The sequence below is a fragment of the Alosa alosa genome, chromosome 15 (genome assembly GCF_017589495.1).
Source record: "Alosa alosa isolate M-15738 ecotype Scorff River chromosome 15, AALO_Geno_1.1, whole genome shotgun sequence".
Lineage (NCBI taxonomy): Eukaryota > Metazoa > Chordata > Actinopteri > Clupeiformes > Clupeidae > Alosa > Alosa alosa.
In genome coordinates this window covers 23,767,541-23,789,093 of record NC_063203.1, presented here as the reverse complement: position 1 = coordinate 23,789,093, position 21,553 = coordinate 23,767,541, and the positions used below count along the sequence as shown (strand labels likewise).

At 47.3% G+C, this 21,553-nt stretch overlaps 1 protein-coding gene across 2 annotated transcripts in view; it reads right to left on the bottom strand.

Moving 5' to 3' along the window:
• Positions 1 to 21,553, bottom strand: part of arhgap35a (Rho GTPase activating protein 35a) — an 88,657-nt gene that overhangs the window by 40,795 nt on the left and 26,309 nt on the right. Inside the window, exons 1-2 of one of the 2 annotated variants that reach the window (XM_048265384.1) lie at positions 19,226 to 19,380; positions 17,045 to 17,116 (exon numbers count right to left, since the gene is read on the bottom strand). The gene's annotated coding sequence lies outside the window, so the exon portion shown is untranslated. Of the gene's footprint in view, positions 1 to 17,044; positions 17,117 to 19,225; positions 19,381 to 21,553 lie in introns of those variants that run through there. The other variant, XM_048265383.1, reaches the window with a different exon arrangement.

Here is a 21,553-nt window from a genome sequence, read left to right as displayed (position 1 = left end):
CTTCTACACATGTCTGTGATACACACACACACACACACAGAGAGAGAAAGGGACGTGCATGAACACACACACAAGCATAAACACACACAAGCATAAACACACACACACACACATTTATTTCCTTAAACACACACACGAAGGGAGTAGTACAAACACACATGCACAGACAAACAAGGAAACACACAAAATGCATTCACAAACACGTAAAAAATCACAATAATAATAACAATAACAACACTGGACACCTGGGTGACTAATGCTCCTCCTTGACCAATTCCTCTTACAGAAGCTGAACACTTATGCGCTGGTATGATCCAGTCCCCTACCCATCCATCCTAACGTTACTCTACTTCCCACTCCTACAATCTCTCTCTCTCTCACACACAATTTTCCACCATCACTCTCCCTCCCGAGACATAAGTTCCATTAAGAAGAGCCAGAGGAGAAGAGTCGAGACTTCTCACGGACAACGCTTCCGTTACACACACAACCCACAGTCACACGCACGCACACACACACACACACACACACACACAATGAGGCTGAGACTTCTCACATACAATTCTTCCATAATAGTCACTGCTGTCTAACGAAGGGGAGAGAGATGAAAGATAGAAAAGATGAGAAACGAGTGTGCAAACGCAGAGAGAGGTGTGGAAAAATCATAAAAAATTCAGTGCAGCTGCCAGTGCATGCGCACACACACACACACACACACACAGCAAGGCATGCTGGAAACTCCCACGAGTACCCCCTTCTCAGCCCAGTGCCACGGATACAACCTTGACTCAGGATGACTTCACAGCCACACACTGATAAACATTTCCACATGACCCCACACATACACACTAATGTACATGTACACACACACACACTAATGTACATGTACACACACACGTACATACAAACACACACACACACACACACACAGTGTAGATGTGTGTGTGTGTGTGTGTATGTACAGTATGTATGTATGCGTATGTATGTATCTATGTATACATGCTAAGTAGATACCTGATGCTACTCTCTGAACCACACTATTTATAATATGTCGTACACAAACACGTAACCAACCCAAACAATAATGCAGCACTTAAAAACTATGTAACCTCTGTTTATGGCCACATTGACCTCTGTGTAAAAGCACGCACACACGCACGCACACCTTACAAGGAGGTTGCACTGGGCACGTAACTGAAGCGTTCCATTCGCGGTGCGTCCGCTGCAGCAATTGGCTTGTACTATAAGTAGACCCGCCCCGGTGTAGCCCGGGGCCTTACTTACTTGACTTACTTATTTACATATTTACATATCCATTATTGCAAGGTCAGTCTACCCAGAGCAACTCAAAGTTAATTTCAAATATTTAGATCACTGACAACAGTAGTCCGGCCAGGATATTGCCTTTTTAAAAGTTGCAGCCCTCAACTGATGTTGATGTTGTGTTTTGTCATGTCGTGTTGTGTTTTTGCCTGATGCGTCACCCTCTACATATCTACTAATCACAAAGTCAGTAGTGTTTTAACATCCGGGTTGGCAACCTTGAGTCAGTGGGGAGGGGGAGGGGATACACTGCTCTACAGTAATTTGAAAGTGATTGCAGTACCAGTTTTGGCCACACTCTTACATATGGTTCCTTTAAAGGTTGTATCAGCGATTGCAGGCCCAAAAAAGGCCCAAACATAAATGATCACATTCATCTAATCTTTCCTAACGATCCGGTAGCTGCCCGCCCCATAAGCAGACCGTCAAAAAAACACATCTCTGTAGGCAGCCTAGGCTCTGAGATCTGCACACAAAAATAATTACTACCAACAAGTGTTGCCAACCACTCAAAGTTCCAACCAATAACCGACGAGATGCGCGCTCAGGAGAGTTTCAATTGCACGGGAGGGTGGGGGAGGGAGTAGCGAGCTAACTCTGTTTTGTTTGAACGTCAACAGAAATGACGTTACCCCACCATCGCTGATACAACCTTTAAGTGCCTCGCTCAAAGACAATACTGGCATGATAGCCCAGCTCTTCAGCCATTACGCTACCACCAGTGAAAGGTTAAGATGTCTGATGTGTAGCAGATGCTTTTCTCCAAAGCCACACCAACTTGCAACAGTGGGTTTGGGAATCAAACCCAGACTGACCGAGAGTCTGGCGGCAACGCCACCTCTGCTCCACCACTCCCACGATGGCGTCATTGGAGCATGGCTGTATTTCTATTGGCTCATTTCCATTAAGGACCAGGGCTGGCCTGATCTGGCTCTGATCTGGCTCTGATCTGGTTCTGACATGTGACGCAGGTTTTAGGCCTCTGGTCACCCTGCCACCACAGCCTGGCTTAGCGAATGCTGTTAAATGTTTGAACTTAACAACGCACCAAGTCAGTCTGGGGCAACACACACTAGCATTCAGCCCTGTCCAAAAGACATAACAAAACAAACTGCATAACAACTTGTCTTTGCCCCCTTTCTCTGTGCTGTGTTCAAGAAAAATGAGCTCATGTTGGACCGGGTATCGGTAAATATCCTAGAAAGACTCGAAATGGAGCGGAACTGAAAAACATGGAGATTGGTGCATAAACAGTGTTGAGCTATTTGAGACGGAGTAAGCCTCACACCACCACTGTGTCTTGTTTTCCTTTCTCCTCTCTAACACAGACGGGAAACACAGGAAAGGCTGAGGCCCATCATATGGCTGGTAGGTGGAGCCCAAGGCAAAAGGGGTTTATTTTGGGAAGTGTGTGCGTCTGTGTGATACTGTGTGTGTGTGTGTGTGTAGGGGGTTGTATTGTAGAGGAAGCTCCAGTTGCTTGGCTCCGTCCAGGGGAGACCAGCGTGTTCTGTGGCCATTTTGTGGGCCACTGGTGTGAGAACATTTCCTCTTCCTGTAGCTGCCTCGGGGCACAGCAAACGCCACATAAAAACGCCAGCCAGCCCAAGCCAGCTCCCTCAGAGGGTGACGGAGGAGAGACAGAGAGACAGAGAGGGAGGGAGGGAGAGAGAGAGAGAGAGAGAGAGAGAGAGAGAGAGGAGAGGGGGAGAGAGGGAGAGGGGAGAGAGAGAGAGAGAGAGAGAGAGAGAGAGAGGGGGGAGAAAAGAGAGTGGGTGTGTCAGAGGAAAAGACAAGAACTAAAAATGGGGGGTGGATGGAAAGGAAGACAGGGACGGAGAGAGAGAGAGAGAGAGAGAGAGAGAGAGAGAGAGAATATATGTACTGTATGTGTGGGAAAGAGGGAGAGATGGAGAGAAAGTGTTGAAGAAATTGAAGTGAAAAGAAAATACAACATGGCACACACATAATAAAAACATGAGACAGAGAGAAAGAGTGATCGAGAGTGAGAGCCCAGAATTGATGGGGGGGGAAGCAGAGAGAACTTGAGCAAGAGAGAGAGTGAGGGAGCAAGAGAGAGAGTGAGGGAGAGAGAGAGACACTGAAGGGGTAGATGTGTGGGCACTGCCCGTGGTTTAACCCTTCCCTGTGCCAGCGATCGCCCACCGGCCCACATCGCGCCACATCACAGGAGCAGCAGCAGATAGGGTCTATAAATAGGGGCGTGAGGGGCGGTCATGATGACAGCCCCTGATCTCTCACGTGGACGCCTGGCAAGGGTCAGCCAGCAGCTCAGTGCCGTCCGCTACGGGCCCATCCCGCGGGCACCCTCTTCAACCACGCACAGCGTCAGCCTTTCTTTCTGTCCTCTGCCTGAGGCACAACCTTCAGGTGACATTGAGCCAGGTTTGTGGAGAGTAGCTAGGCTATGGCAGGACATGGAACATTGAGCCAGGTCGGTGGAGAGTAGCTAGGCTATGGCAGGACATGGAACATTGAGCCAGGTCTGTGGAGAGTAGCTAGGCTATGGCAGGACATGGAACATTGAGCCAGGTCTGTGGAAGGAGGCTAGGCTACGTTAGGCTATGACTCTACATGCCTGCCTCAATTTTTTATGTTCAGAGAGGCTAGGCTGTGCTAGAGGAAATTGTACATCTGCAAATAATTATCCAAGAGGAGAGACCTGGAGGTGAGGCTTTTACGATGCTAGAGTGATATGCTTGTTGGGCTGTGCTGTGCTATACAGGCCTGCAGTGCTATGCTATTCTGCGACATGTTTGTTGTGCTATGCAGCACTACAATATATTGTTATGCCTTACGGAGCTATACATCGTGGTTTGTTATGCTGTTTCATGCTTTGACGTGCTATAGAATACCATGTCATCACTTTGATATAAAACGCTGTTCTGTGCTTGCAGCTCTAGGTCATCCTATGCTGTGCTGTGCAGTGCTGTTTGAACAGGAAAGCTGTCCGATTCTGCCTGTACACAGCGGCAACCGTGCAGCCTCGGCGGCCAATCTCGACAGCAGTCAGAGAGAAAAACCTTCTGCGGCTCTGTAGTCGGCCCTCAAGAACACGTCCTCGAAACACAGAGGATGGCTTGTGACATCCCCTTCATAGCCGTGCATCCTCACTCTCTCGCTCAGTCGTTCTCCACCACAGCCTTGCACTTTGTCGTCTGCCCTTCCTCTCTCTTTCTCTCGATTTCTCTCCATACATCTCCTCCTCCATCTCTCCACCGTTTTTCCCTGAATTTCTCTCTATAGGCCTCTTCTCTCTAACTCTCCATCTTCCCTTTCTCTCTCTCTCTCTCTGTCTTTTCCTTGTTCCCTCTACCATCTTTCATTTTTTTGTCGTTTGTGCCCTGCCTGTAGTCTGGAGGGGAGGGGAGGAGAGAAGAGAGAGGAGAGGAGAGGAGAGGAGAGGAGAGGAGAGGAGAGAACAGCCCTCCTCATCGCCACAGAAACAACTGCACTGACAGAAACAAGTGTTAGGGGAATAGCTTGCATCTAACACCATTCCCACTTCAACGAACAAGGGCACAAAACTACACTTACACACAGAGAAGTGCACATACATACACACCAACGTACATACAAGAACACACACACACAAAATGTAAGCTTAGAAGAACCATTTCAGGCTGGCCAGTAAACCTACGTTTCACACTATAATAGGATCACCCCTCCAATTACTGCACAAACAGGCAGGTGTGAATGACACACAGACACACACACACACGCACGCACGTACGTTAATAGCAGAACTGAACACTACTCTGGAGGTTTGTTCTCTCTTCCCAGCTGCCAATCTCACAAAGTAACCACGGAGATTAACAAGCTAATTGGCTGCTTAATTGGTCTGATCGTGCAGGTGTTAGTCGCGGCCCAACACACTTCAGTCACAGTGTGCTGCCCAATACAAATCTCTGATCGCGCACACACACTCACAAATCCACAAACACATATGCGCACATACAAATACATAGATGTATTAACATTCAAAACACACACACACACACTTTCTCTCTAAAAGACTGGTCAGGGACCTGTTGGACTGACTCTAATCAAACCTACAGGCATCCAGTGCCCTCCCTCAACGCCTGAAGCAAAGCTATCTTCCTGACGCGCCGCTAATACAAGCCCGGCCTAGTGCAACCTGACTATCAGTCAGCCTACTCAAGGCTGCCACTTACAATGCCATTGTTATTACCAATCCAATTACCGCCTGCATTCAGAGGGTGGTTTTCCTGTTACAAACTGATGCATGATGACTGCCTAATTAATCGGGTTGGAATATAGCGGCTGCTAAATGTAATTTACAGTTCCGCAGCGCACTGTGCCCGGCCTTGCAATGGAGGGCCGGAGCACTCCCTCTTATTAGGCGTGTTAACACGCAGCATGGATAAGACACTAGACCTAGTGGGGAAGAGGTGGGAAAACAAACAAACAAACAAACAAACAAACAAACAAACAAACACACACACATCTAGAACTGAGGAGAGTCTTACGCATGACATCTCTCCATAGAGTCTAATTTCCAACTACTTTATGTTTTATCTTTCATATTTTATAGCATTTCTTGTGGTAATGACCCCTTTACAGCAATGGGAAACAGGGCCATCTTCATAAGGGAATATGTTCTACAAGATACCTTGAAGAACCTTACTTTTTTAAAAGCAGAGGGCCTTAAATGTTCTCTAGAAACACTGAATGTTAGACGCCAGGGCTTAAAAAAAAAAAGCCACCATCAATCCCTTGAACTCTGTCGCAGGCTTTGTGTGGAGCTCAAAAGGCCGAAAGGCTGGAGCGCCTCTCTATGTGTTTGTTCATTTAAAGCTAAAAGTTAACTTTGATCACATAGCTTTGCCCCTGGCACCCAAGATGAAACCGAGATAAAGACTTTGCCTGGCAAACACCCACACTAAAGAGAGAGAGTTTTCTCATCGCAAAGAGACAGATGGTGTTGGTGTGTACACACACATACACACACGCATACACAGAGAGTGCCTCTGCCAAGCCATATGCTGCAGCAATGACACAGACCACTTTCAAATGCTGCCTCATTAGCCGGTGTTGGTGTCCATCTGAAGCACAAGCAAAGATATAAAAGAAAATAAGATGAGAGTTGCGCTTTTGGGTGGTCAGCCAACAGACCAGACAGGGAGAGAGGGAGAAATGAGAGACCATGCACGGCTGAATACAGAGGCCAATTAAAAGTGCACATGACATGTACTGTGTGTGTGTGTGTGTGTGTGTGTGTGTGTGTGTGTGTGAATATATTTGTAAATACCTACGGTTAAAGTGTTGGGACACTGGCTGTGTATGTGTGTGTACTGTGCACCAAAATGCGCCATAGTTGCCCCTGAAGTGGTCCAATGCCATATGTGCCACCCTCCCATGTGTAAGTGTCTGAACATACTAATACACATAATAAATCTAGTACACACACACACACACACAATGCTGGCTGGCATGAGTCCTATCTTGCCATCAGGGTGCGAGTGACCATGGCCATGCAGATATTTATGGCTCAACCAATCAGAATATGCTTCTGCTTTAAAGGCCACTTCATGGTCCAACGCCTCGCTCACATCATGCGGTCTCACTCGCTCCCCGTCCTGAATTTAACAGCTTTCTCCGTGTATAACTATAGTTAGTCCCTTTCAAGAGAGTTCCATTATCAGCATCATAGTTGGCCCCACAAGGCTTCCGTTTTAACATTCCATATGTTATCTTAATGCAGAGGAAGTAGATTGGGAACCAAATAGAACGTTTAAGCATTGTTTTTGTTTTTATTGTTGAAAGGGTCTATAGGAAAACACAACTTTTTTAGGTCTGTAACCTTCTCTTCTCAGTGTGCGCAAAATCCCTGTCTGACACTGTTAGCCTAGCTTAGCACAATCCCTGTCTGACACTGTTAGCCTAGCTTAGCACAATTCACTGGAAGTGGGTCAGACCAGTTAGCCAATAGCTAGCCTATTAGCCAAAAGGGATCTATAGGCTAACTAGTCTAACCCACTTCAAGTAAACACATCCGCATCGGATCGAAGCCAGATCGGCCTCCCGGTCTCCATCTTTCTTTTCCACCCTATCACTACGGTACGTTCATCGCTCTGGAGAGGCCTTTCAGTACATCAGCGTAGTGCCTATACACCCTGAGTGAAGTCAATTCCATCTATAGGATTTAATGACACCTGGGAAAGTGAAGTCAGAGTAAATAAACATCCTACAAGATGAGCACTATGGTTTTTTTCCACAAGAACATAGCAAATAGTGCAGTGAGTCCCTGGAGGGTCATGGTGGTGATCTTTTGTGAGATCTGTTTTGTGTTTTTCAGGTTAGTCACTAAAAACCCCATTCCCCTGATCTACCACAGCCACGTCAGATCTCAACCTGACCACTCACAGCCACGTCAGATCTCAACCTGACCTTTCTCCCCAGTCCAATACTACGTGGATAAACACCCGTTGAAACACAATCGACCTTCAGTGTGCTTTTAAATGTGCAATAAGTCTGTGTTGATATTTTGTTTATACATGATATTTCTGAACACATCTCTGATTCAACATCTCACTGGTGCCAGAGTATATTTGCTAAATAGCAGAGCTGTGGCAATGAGTGTTAAACCAGGACAGAACTGATGAATTAATATTAACCATCCTTAAAAAGGCCATCCTTCAAATAGCCTTTTGCTGAGTCCATATTGAGTCCATATTGGTCTACTCTGAATATTATTCAGGGAGTAGGGAGTTATTCTATTCTCCCTTCATTAGATGCGTTTTGGTAATGCTGCACTGTGATATATGGTTATGCTAATAAACCTCCTCTGAATTGAGCTGAATGAGTGAGAGAAAGAGAGAAAGAGAGAAAGAGCGAGAGAGAAAAAGACAGAAAGAGAGAGAGAGAGAAAAAGACAGAAAGAGAGAGAGAGAGAGAGAGAGAATGACAGAAAGAGAAAGAGAGAGAGTACGCTGGAGTGGGCGATGGTGAGTTATGGCGTGAAAGGACATTAGCAGGCCTGTGTTAACTGCTTAAGCGCAGTGTTTGGCGGCTGAGCGCTGGGCTCTCCAGGCGGACATGTCCAGACACGCAGGCAGCTGTCGCCCCACACGTCGCTAACGGCGACCAGCGCTCACTTTCACCCAGGCAGCGCCTAATAGCACACCACAGCACATCCCGCACAGAAAACAGAGAGAGAGAGAGAGAGAGAGAGAAAAAGAAAGAAAGAAGGGGGATGAATGGAGAGAGGGAAGAAAGCGATAGATAGAGATAGATATATATATATATAGAGAGAGAGAGAGAGATAGATAGATAGATAGATAGATAGATAGATAGATAGATAGAGAGAGAGAGAGAGAGAGAGATTAGAGAAGGAGAAATGAAAGCGGGACACAGAGAGAGAGTGATTGAGTGGGTGGGAGAGAGAGAGAGAGAAAAACGTGTGAGTCCTAAATCACTCAGCAGTAGGGCGAGAGAGGTGTAGAGAGTGAGAAAGGACATATGGCTCCTAAATCACTGTACAGAGACAGAGAACACTGGAGGACAAGACAGAGACATAACGAGAGAGAGAGAGAGAGAGAGAGAGAGAGAGAGAGAGAGAAAGATACACGGAGAGCGAGAAAGAAGCAAGAGACAGAGAGAGAGAACGCGATTGAGAGACTTAAAGAAAAACTTTTTTAAAACAGAGAGCAGGTAGAGAGACGGGTGAGTCAGTTTCCTGCAAAAGGGGGGAAAAAACAAACAAAAAGATACAATTGAAAACACCTGAAGCTGTCATGCTGTCAATTAGAGATAATGACTTTTTACATGTTGCCACGGTAACAGCCCTCCGTGAACAGGCAGATGGCTGAAGATTATTTGTCTTTTTCACTCCTCCTTCTCCCCCTCTTCTTCCTTTCTTACTTTTCTTTTGTGGGAGTGTGATTCAGTGCAGCGAAGGAAAGAAAGACACAAAAGGAAAATAAATCTGCACACAAACTGCATTTGTTGCCATTTCTTTCTGTTTCATTTCCATCGGCCCAACAGAGTGCCATTTCTCTTTGTTTTTTTGGCTGCTGTGAAGTAAACAAGGCAGGGAAAATGGTAAAAACAGCCATTAAGTCCTCAAGTGAGTGAGTGTGTGGGCGAGACAAGCGTGTGTGTGTGTGTGTGTGTGTGTGTGTGTGTGTGTGTGTGTGTGTGTGTGTGTGTGTGTGTGTGTGTGTGTGTGTGTGTGTGTGTGTGTCGCACAGCACAGGCTTTTTTCTGCTGTTTTTATTTTTCTGACAGTCTGACTCGACCGCCTCTAGTCTTACCAAAGAACGAGAAAGAAAAAAAAAAAACAGGAGGGGGGTGGAGAAAGAAATGAAAACAAGCCCTTTGGCGGCCAGAGGGGGATTTTTTTGTGCTTGGTCATCCATTTTACATGTCCAGCTCAGTATGAGGCAAGGGCAGGGGCCGTAATGGCCAATCCAGCCCTTCCCAGAAGGCAGCTGAGACTAAACACATGTGGCTCAGACCTGGCATGGATCTGGCGTGCATCCGCACAAAAACCTCTGAACGAGTGCATGGTCCGAGAGAGAGAGAGAGAGAGAGAGAGAGAGAGAGAGAGAGAGAGAGAGAGAGAGAGAGAGAGAGAGAGAGAGAGAGAGAGAGAGAGAGAGAGAGAGAGAGAGAGAGAGAGAGAGAGAGAGAGAGAGAGAGAGAGAGAGAGAGAGAGAGAGAGAGAGAGAGAGAGAGAGAGAGAGAGAGAGAGAGAGAGAGAGAGAGAGAGAGAGAGAGAGAGAGAGAGAGAGAGAGAGAGAGAGAGAGAGAGAGAGAGAGAGAGAGAGAGAGAGAGAGAGAGAGAGAGAGAGAGAGAGAGAGAGAGAGAGAGAGAGAGAGAGAGAGAGAGAGAGAGAGAGAGAGAGAGAGAGAGAGAGAGAGAGAGAGAGAGAGAGAGAGAGAGAGAGAGAGAGAGAGAGAGAGAGAGAGAGAGAGAGAGAGAGAGAGAGAGAGAGAGAGAGAGAGAGAGAGAGAGAGAGAGAGAGAGAGAGAGAGAGAGAGAGAGAGAGAGAGAGAGAGAGAGAGAGAGACGGGGGCCAAGATCTGATTCAGTCTCAGTCGATATCTGCTTTCTGTCCAGCCTCCATTTCTGTCCATCTGGGAAAATCTTATCCACAGGGCCCACGACAACTTCATGTTTTTGGCCCTACCTCCCTCAGGTTGACTCCAGGTTTAATCCAACTTCATGTGGTGCTGGCCCCAACGTGAGACCCCCTCCTGCCTACAGCCACCCTGGCTCCTTAAAGACACAAGTGGCCAGCTCTAGTCAAGGGCCCAGAGGCTTATGCTGCTTATCACCTGCCAGTTAAAACTGCAGCGCATTCTAGAGCTGGAAGGCCAAAAAAAAAAAAAAAAACACACACACAGGCAAGCATTCCATCTGGTGCAGTTTCCATGGAGACCTGTCCATTATGACATGTGATGAGCATTAGCCTTTTGGAACGCGTGAAAGCAATGCAGCACGGTCACCCCAAATTCCTCCCCAGTGGAGTCCAAACAGGTTAGGACGGTCTGTCAGACAGAGTCACGTCAGGCATCAGCTGTGGATTTTTGGCTGATGATTCACCAGTCAACTTTTTGGGCCACACGGATGGACGCATTTCCTGAGAAACAGTCTGAAAACGTCTTGGTTGATGACTGTTTATCATGGCATCATATCTATTACTAATTCATTGTTGCTCAACAATGTTTCCTGGGGGGTTACCCAATGCAACATCAGCTTGAAGGCTCAGTCACACAAGGACTCACATTTCATTCACTCCCAGAGCAGGCTTAGGCTATGAACAAATTACATGTGTTTGCTAAGAGATTTTGTTCTTTAGCGCGTATCCGAGTCCTGCAAATTCACATATCCCTCTTATATTTGGCAAGCTAAACAGCTTAACGTCAACAGGAGCAGAGAGTTTTTATCATATCCCCCTTAAGTGATTTTTGCATCCTTGAGCATCCTTAGCAGTCATGTGATAAGAGCATTAGAAAGAGTGTGGCAGCAGTCACACCTATGTGACTCATCAACAGAGTGGGAGAGGGTTTCACTTTTTACCCACAGCACCGAAAATGGACCAGTTACTGCCATATAACTGCCCAAAAGATTTGTACGCCTAATTTAATTTTCTAACCTCAGTGCCAAAACAGTACCTGCTGACGACCCATAGATCTTTACATACACACTTTGTCTGCCCTGATTCTCATATCAGTCATCCTCAGCAGAAATGTAGTCAGTGGCTATACAGGAAGTGGAAAAGATCAACTACAATGGAGGGAAGTCACTGGGGGCCTTCCCTGAAGAGCACATCTCATGCCAAGGTATGCCAAATCAGAGCCAAAGTCCCTGGACATGTTACCATGACCACACAAAGACAGAACATGGTCAAGTTACCATGACTACACTAACATAGAACATGTCAAAGAGAAATGAAAACTTAAAATTCAAGGTCATGGAATTTGTGGTGGCACTTTGGCATCCATGCTGTGGTGTACGTTGGTCAACCATAAAACTACCCCCTCCCCCTTCCAAAAGTATAAGGTATACAAAATACAGCTTTTGTTGCACTATACAAGGAAAAGCACACTGAAGCATCTGCTTCTGTGTCCTTAGCCATCCGTCTACAGCAGTGCTAACCCTCTGTGTGCTGCTCAGGAGAAAGTAGCAGCCGGGAGACACAAGCTAGCTGCTAATGCATGCAGCCGAAACCCACCAATTACACTCCACTTCCCCACACACTCCACTTCACATGCAGGATCTCTCTGTCTCTCTCTCTCTCTCTGTTCCTTCTTTCAATTGCCATGTTTTGATGGTACACAGGCTTGGTTGCTGATTGGCCGCTGTGGGAAATCCCCTACCTAGAACACCAGGAATTTAACACCTCTCTTGTGTATCTGAAATTACCATAGTGTTGGTGTGGTTGAGAGAGAGAGAGTGAGAGTGGAGTGTGTGGAGAAGTGGAGTGTGTGGAGAAGCGGAGTGTGGAGTGTGTGGAGAAGTGGAGAGCAGAGGGCACTGGAAACGCTGTACTACTCAGAGCTGCGTTAGCAGAACTCAAGTGCCTGGTTAACCACACTGAGAGACCGTCCTCCTGACCCTATATAAAAGCATATGGTACCGGAACTCATGTGGCCTTAATGTAATAACTCTGCTACGCCTCTGGCCCAGATGAGGTCCTGATCTGGCACAAACCTGGTGAATCTGATCCATCAAATCCAGACGAGGGAAGGGATGCAAGTAGCACCGGTAAACAAATAGTTAGACTATTGCTTCCATGGTTACCACAGGGGTTGCTCAATAACACTTCACAGAAAACGCAGCCCAGATCAAGACCAGATGTGGTCCAAAGTCAGCTGAGATCCAGGGGTGTTCACGCCTTCCTCCCTAATACTCTTTCACAGATCAGTCCTGGGGTCCTGGCCCAGAGCATCAACACAGCGGCGGTGTAGGGAAGCCATGTTTTGAGCCCTGACAATCTGATAGAGGCCAGCCGAAGTAAACTATACGTTTTTCCCCCTCTCTCTTTTTCTCTTCGTTTTTTAACTCCTGTTCCTGCCAGTGGTGATAAACATGGAGGCTTCCACGGCCCCTCCTCCCACATTCCTACTCTTAGCTTGACCATCAAACCCCCTCTTTACCTCTTCACACACACACACACACACACACTTCTCCCCCCTCTCTCACAGACACAGACACTTCCTTAACAACTTCACGAATAGCGTGGCCCTGCGTCTGACAGCGTTCTCCCCAAGCCCAACCCACACCCTGCGTCGTACAGCCAATGAAAGTCTAAAGTGCCACCTCGCTCCTGTGACCTCATCACAAGCAGGAGAAAACTGGCAACAGGAAATGAGTCTGCTTCTTGTGACGTACGGCCTACGCAGAACAGACACTGTTAACTTTACAGCCTGAAGTAAAGACCTTGGCACCCCTTCCCTGACAGCACCATCGCCCTCCCCCGACCCCCGAATCCCACTTCTCCAGATTACAAACGTGCAGAGATCGGAGTTCGGACATGTCCTCTGCACTACATGAGGATCTTTGTCAAACAGATGTCCGCCCCTTCGGGTGATTTAGATATGATTCTTACATGCGGACATTATGTGTGAACGATACCGACGCACATGAACAGAATCTCTGCGTGATTGAACGTTGTTGAACACGCGCATGAACAGAATCTACGCAATGTTCTTCGCTTCGGTCAAACATGAGCTCATTTGCATAATGTCCGTCCGAAATACTAGAAGGGGAGTGTATGAGCCGGCTAAGTTTGGAGTTCCGAATGTCCGGTTATGTTGTTCAGATATAAGAGCCAACCGCTTGATATCCGCAGAACATGCGGACTTACACCTGTGTCTGAAAGCAGCTATAGACACACACACATAGCTATGAATGCTAACCTGCCCCTATGGAAAAGCTTGGCTGTGGCCTAAAACAGCAGTGCATCCAGCAGTCCCCTGACCAGTGTGAAGGCTGTCCAGGCCAGACCAGTGTCAGAGCAGCTATCTGACACAGAGAGAACAAAATGGGAGACGAAGCACCGGTGTGTTTCGCTATTGACGTCTGTCTCTCTCTCTCTCAGTAGAGTGGTCAATACATTTTCAGGGCCAAAGATCCCCAATACCACCCCCCCGCCCATCTCACAGGTCTTGTTCTTCCCCCATATCCTTCTGCCATATCATATCTTATCTCCACTGACCCTTTAGTCCCTCGCGGCTCCACTGTCTCCTGGTTGTGTCTGTGAGAAGGGCAAGCGTCAGAGGCCAGTAGGCCAAGCCTTGTCTGCAGGCCATCCAGCTCAATGTGCATGATTGCCTGATAGTGGCAGGAGTCATGTCATGCAGAGCAAAGAATGCGTTTGGGGTGGAGTGGGGGGTCCCCATCACCCTCTAACCTTCCACCAGCAATGTGGCTTCAGGTTCTGTAACCCCCTCCCCCCCTCGTCAGCCATTTTCCAACCCCCCAAGTGAGGAGAGTAGAGGGGTACAGGTGCCTCAAAGGACCAGTTAGATCTTTCTCTGAGATAAGGAGGAAAATATGCTAAAATCTCACTCCTTTACCTCTCTCCATCCATCTCTCTCTCTCCATCCATCCCTCTCTCTCTCCATCCATCCCTCTCTCCATCCATCCCTCTCTCCCTCACTCCATTCTCTTTCTTCCCCTCGCTCATTCGGAGGTAGCAGGAGACGTACTGACCAAACGACCTTGAGCAGTTCCTTTCGTAATGCCCACCTCTGCTCACAGGGAGGAAGTGGAAGAGTGTGTGTGTGTGTGTGTGTGTGTGTGTGATAAAAATCTACTGTGAGAAAAAGAAAAGAAGCCTGGAAAGCAATAAATTTAGAGCCGATAAACCTTTGCCCTCAAATGCACTTTGGTAATCCAGTGAGAATGAGAATGGAGAAAGTGAGAGGTGGAGAGATAGGGAGATAGAGGGAGAGGGAGAGAAAGATAGAGAAAGATGGAGAGAGGGAGAGAGAGAAAGATGGAGAGAGGGAGAGGCAGAGAGAGAATTTATGATTTAGGTAAAAAGGAGTGAGAGAGCAAAAGGCACCGAATAAGCGCCGCAGAGAAAAATGGCCCCAATACTCTGCTACATGGTTCAGGGCCAGCCACTGCTGCAGTCACCACACTAAAAGGGACTGCTTGCGCAGACCGGTGCAATGACTCACACAACAGCAGAGCAGAGGTGGAGGCGGATGGGTGTGGGAGTGTGTGTGTGTGTGTGTGTGTGTGGGGCGCAGGGATGGCGGTCCTAAAGCACCTTGCTCTTTCTATTGAGTAGGGCAAGGAAGGTGAGTTAGAGTGGGGACGTGTGTGTGTGTGTGTGTGTGTGTGTGTGTGTGTGAGATGTGATGTGATGTGTCCGGAGGGGGATGGAATGGACGGTCTACTGGTACTTCCTTATGTTTCCGCTCTCCTCCTCCTCCTCCTCCCTATCTTCCTCCTCCTCCCCATCTTCCTCCTGCTCCCTCTCCTCCTCCTCCTCCTCCCTCTCCTCCTGCTCCTCCCTCTCCTCTCTCCTCCCTCTCCTCCTGGCGTCTCCCGTGAGGCCGAGTGGCCAGGCGCCGAGGCACTTAAACCCAATCACTTCCCCCAGCTCTCCGCTGCATAAATACATAATGCCTTACGAGAGCCGCAGGAACAACAACTTCCGCATAGCCACCAAGACAGCTGAATCGCATGAAGGCTCGGGGGTGGGGTGGGGTGGGTGGGGTGGGGGAGTGTATACATGAATGACTGATCAGTGGGATAAGAACATGAATGGCGAGAGAAGAAAGAATGGATTATTATGGGTAAAGCACCAGAATGGCGCAGAGTGTAAATGCATGAATGAACTAAGCAAATGCAAACGCGCTACCCAAACACAAACATGGCCTTCATAAATGACGAGAACAGCTTGACAAAACAGTGCTACACATCTCAGAACAAAGGAGGGGTTTAAAAAAGAGAAAGGAATAAATGAGTTTCAGAAACCTCAAGGCAATAAAATAAAATGGTGGAGCTTCCTGTTGACCACAAGCAGGCCGCAGTTAAAAGCTGGGAGCGTCTAGCGGGGAAAGGGGGACAGAGGGAGAGGGAGAGAGAGAGAGAGAGAGAGAGAGAGGAGAGAGAGAGAGAGAGAGAGAGAGAGAGAGAGAGAGAGAGAGAGAGAGAGAGAGAGAGAGAGAGAGAGAGAGAGAGAGAGAGAGAGAGAGAGAGAGAGAGAGACTTTAGTGGCCATTTAAGCCATTAGAGGTCTGGGTGCACTACTGTCTCCCCACTGCTGTCTTCGTGTCCGGGTAGGCCCCACCACCCAGACAGGACCAGAGTGGGAGAGAGAGACGAGAGTGGAAGGAAGACTACCAACCAAGTTGTTATTCAGACTGAGACATAAACGTGCAACATAATAGGTCGCACTGAGTCGCACATGTGCTGTCGCAGCACATTCATTTGGACTGGACAATTACACAGGACAAGCATGTTTCATAAGTGGGGTTTTAAGGTATGTCTGACAGGGTATGACATTGTGTCTGAATGCAAATCCTGATTCGTTTTGTACATGATAAAACACACAGGATTTTAAAACGGGTGTCTGACAGGGGTCTTATTTTTAAGATTTCTGATGATAACGAAGACTTGGAGACAACAGCCTTTTGGAATATATTCTACACAATGTTTTACAAGGCTTCAGGCACAGCAAATACCTGGTTATGCATCTGTGCTCAATGCCAACCCTAACATGACCTCTCTGATCTCCTGTCCACCCGTGGGAGGGGTAAGGGTCACCCCTTTGCCCCCTACACACAAACGCCAGGCTCCTCAGAGGCCGTGCCATGGCAAGGTGGTAAGGGGGCATCGGAAAGGGCATGACATGACGTAGCAGGGACCAGTGGAGGTCAGGCAGCAGTCTGGGCAACACCTGGTAACTGTGCCTCCATCTGGGCCTAAACACCTGTGACCGACTCCACGAACACGAAAGAATCCTCCCACGAAAGAGCTGGAACTCGGAGGAGCCGTAAGCAACGCAATGGGGTAGCGTCCACCTCTCGTATTATTAACAGGCTTAGTGTCATTGATCACAAGGACTCTGCTTTGAGGTCACTTCCTGAATGCACTCCCTATCTCTCTTTTCCAATCATGTCCTGTCATGTCTAATACAAGATAAAAGATCCCAAAATAACTTTACATTTCTTTAAAAAAAAAAAAAGAAAAGAAAAAGTAACTACTCACTGTAATCTGGCTCATCCGTGGTTCTGGTCCAGTCTTAATCTGATCCTGATCTGGTGCAGGTCTGGTCCAGATCTGCATTGGATACATAAAGAAAGGAGACAAAATAAAAACAAAGATTAGCCTTAGAGATCATGAGCTTTGCTGTTGCATTTTGTTCACTTACGTGGCCTACTGCTGTTGCTGATATTCCCATCGGTGAAAATTTCCACATAAGTTCACATAAGATCTCAACATGACAGACATAATAACCCAGACACGTAATGTATATACCGAGTGCATCATTCGTCCGTGCCTTGATGTACTTTACATTTAATTTTCATTCCAAAGGATGAGAGAATCTCCAATGCGGTGAGGTATAAGATTGTATTATCTACGCCGCCGTATAAACATTAAACAGCTATTAATGTTCTGGCATCGATTTTAATGACACTGGATGCAACCCAGAGGTGAACCTCATGATCGTTTTCCACTTCCTGTTCCTGGAAAACCCAGAAGAACCAGAAGAGAGCACGGGCACGTGGGCAAATGGGAGGGCAGGCAGGCAGAGCCAGCTCGTTGCCAGGCCAGCCGTGTGCCAATACCCACGCTGCGCCTGAGGGCACACTCAACTGCCAGCAACATCAGCGCAGTGCCACGCCTTTACCAGAGAAAGAACACACGCGTGCACACACACACACACACACACACACACCAGCCGCCACCACCACACAGCCTACCAGAGACCAATACAGCAATTAGCCACTTCAACTCATACTCACAGACACACACACACCAAATTCAGGCAGGTGGAGACATGCATACACAAATACAGGCGCATACAGTCTCTATCTTTCCTGTGATCTCAGAAGTAACGCTCATGAAAAGTAACATATTGACAAACCTATAGAAACACAAAATACTTTTCAGACTACACAATTGCTCTCCCTTACAGACACACACTCTGTGTGTCTCTTCTCCCCAGCTGCCTCTTGCGCGCACACACACACCCCCCAGTGCTCTAGGTGGTTGGTCTCTCAGGTGTGTCTCATCCCAGGTTCACCTGGGGCAATAGAGCGGTGAAGAGCTCAGCTGCTACGCCCTTACCTGCCTTGGGCATAATGAGAGGAATGGGGGGGGGGTGGAGTGCAGTGTGTGTGTGTGTGGGGGGGGTAGCTAAGGAGGAGCTGAGAGATGGAAAGGGAAGGAATGGAGATAGGGAGGGGGAGAGTGAGAATGAAAGAGTGAGAGAAAGAGAGAAAGAGAGAGAGGAGAGTGAGAATGAAGGAGTGAGAGAGCGAAGGAAAGAGTGTGAAATGGAGGAGAGAGGGAGCGAGAGAGCAAGAGAAAGTGAGAGTAAAATGGAGGAGCAGGAAGCATTGGGCTCTTTCCTGGGTTCAGGAAGCTACAGCAGCAGACGGCCTTTTAATTGGAGCAGGTCCCAGCGGGGCGCTCGGAGTCGACCGCAGAGCACCTGGACAGGGATCACCTTACCTGCCATTAACACTGCACTTCTGCTCCTGTACCGAGGCAGCTATACCTGCCATTAAAGCAACACCAAAGAACTTTCCCTCTGGAGCACGCACGCTATTTGTTTATCCAGCACCGGCTTTGCAAATAACAATGTCGACAAGGTAGAATATGTTGATTTATGAAAGTACGATGTATTGCGACATCAGATGCAAGTCAAATTTGTAGTTTCTTATGTGTCATTCCATCGAACTACAGATCCGCTACCCGATCTGGCAAACTTACATAGTGCGGTTATAGCCGATAGAGGGCTGTGAAGTTTAATGCAGAAGTGCCGTTCACCCTGTTACAAGTTGATGAACCACTGAAACGATTTTGGAAACATTATTTTAAGGTACAAAAAACTCTTTGGTGTTGCTTTAATGCTACCTATAAAAACTGCTATTGTTTGAAATTTTCAAAAGACACCTAAAGACTAATCTTTTATTCTTACAGAGTTGTGGTTTGTTCATGGTTATTAATATTCTGCTAAATTGCATTTTTATTTTATTAGGCTATATAACTGATTCACTTTGGACTAAAGCATCTGATAAGAACCATAAACATTCCCATAAAACTGTGTTTAGCCATAAAGATTACCTCTGTAGCTTGACCACTCTTACGCATTAAGAAGCCAAGTCATTGGCACATGGTGCACTAATGCTACATCTCCTACTTCTCTAAATTACACGTTACCTGGGCTGTGACAGGTGGCGTTGTTGACTTCTGCTTCCTCCACAGGGTGTTTTGCTAGCTATCCTTCCAGCACACAGTCACACACACACACAAAGAGAGAAAGACAAACACCCCCCACACAGAGGGTGTTTGCTAGCTAGCTATTCTACCAGCACACAAGCATTCAGTCACACACACACAGAGAGAGAGAGAGAGAGAGAGAAACACCCCCACACACACGCATGCAGGGTGTTTGCTAGCTATTCTACCATCTTTAGCACAGCGGCTGAGCTAGAGCGCACCCGCCCTCTCACCTGACCCACTGTCACAGGTCACTGTGACATAGCGTTCAAATGGTATCAAGTAGCAGACATAATTACTTCACAGCACACATGCACACAGTGAGATACAGACACAGACAAACACACACCACCCCCAGCGATTCCAGTAGTGTTAAATTACATGACATTTCCGCCTTTGTAAATGCTGTGCTGAGCATTTTTTCATGTTCCTCATAAGGTCCCTGTAAACTCTAGCACTCAGGTACACTTGTCTACAGTGATTCTAGCACTCAGGTACACTTGTCTTGTCTACACTCCATTTCCCAACAAAACTAAATTCTAGCGCTCAGGTAGGCTTACATTTGTCTAAAGTGAAACTACACCCAATTTCCCAGCGGAACTCAATTCTAGCACTCAAGTATATTTGTCTACAGTGAAACTACACCCATTTCCCAGTAGAACTCAATTCCAGCACTCAGGTACATTTGTCTACAATGAAACTACAACCCAATTTCCCAACAGAACTCAATTCTAGCGCTCAGGTACATTTGTCTACAGTGAAACTACAACCTCATTCCCCAACAGAACAGAGCATATTTCATCCTGCTTCATTAACAACTTCTACTGTGTGTCAGAGAGCTGTGCTTAAAGCGGAAAGCTCATATTACAGGACCCAGGTGGAATCGTATTATAGAGCAGAGTGGAGCTGACCCAGTTATGGTGGAGGACCCTAGTTATCTGTGAGCTGCCCATGATCACACTCCTGTGTTTTGTCTCAGCAGAGCGCCAGTGATTCGGGCAAGAGTATTATCCACAGAGCCAGTCCTCCAGGAATTACACCAGCACAGGGGAAGGTCGAAAAGTTTGCCTACCCGATCCATTCATTAATCATACCAATGCTGTGTGTGTGTGTGTGTGTGCGCATGTGTGTGTGTGCGTGCGTGTGCATGTGTGTGTGTGCGCATGTGTGTGTGTGCGTGCATGTGTGTGGTTGTGTGTGCGTGTGTGTGTATGTATATATGTGTGTGTGAGTTTGTGTGTGTGTGTGTGTGTGTGTGTGCGTGCGTGCGTGCGTGCGCGCATGTGTGAGTAAACGTATGCGTAGGCATATATTCTACTTTTGCCATTGTAGCACTTTCTAACGATTCATCATTTGCAAAACTGCACCAAGGAACAAAAACAAGAGAGCTCATTCATTCTCAAACACAGGTACAGACACATGGACACACATGCAGTCACTACACACACACACACACACACACACACACACACGCACCTTCTCCCCCTGTCGCCACTTTAAGAAATTTACCATGCAAATGAACAGGAGGTCTTATCTGATTTAGTGGTTGTTGCCACAGGCAAATGCAGAACAAAACCATTTTCCCTCATCTAAAGGGGGTCCTGCAGAACACAAACAAAGTCACACGCACATACATAAGCAATTGTACAATTGCCTTCCTCTGCCTCACTCTCCATCAGTGTCTCTCTCACACACACGCACACAGAAGGGTAATGTCTGGCGTCATTGTGCAGGAGAAAGGCCATGAAAGGCACACACACACACACACACACACAAAAGGATCTGCAGCCCTGTGTGGTGACAACACAGTCATTCATCACAGCTGGCATGGTGGAGTGTGACAGAGCCTGCTTTCCTTCCACACAGCTACATACACAGGGCCCCAGTGCTTTGACATCACCAGCCACAGAATGCACAGGAGGGTGTGTGTGTGTGTGTGCGCGTGCATGTGTGTGTGTGCAAGCGCACATTGAATATTTATTCATTTGCATGCAAGCACATGAACTGAGTGTCTCTGGTTCAGAAGATAAGGGGACTCTTTATGTATGTATGTGCGTGTGTGTGTGTGTGTGTGTGTACGCATGCGCACAAGAACACATGCATGCATGTCTGTGTGTCTGTGTGTGTGTGTGTGAGTGTGCGCGTCTTTTAATTTCTACAGCTTCTTGGTCTTCCCTTTGTTCGTCTCCCATACATTCAGACTCTGTTTTCCCACCAGGAAGAGGCGTGTCTTCATTACCCAGAAGCCTTTGTGCTCTTTGCTCAACA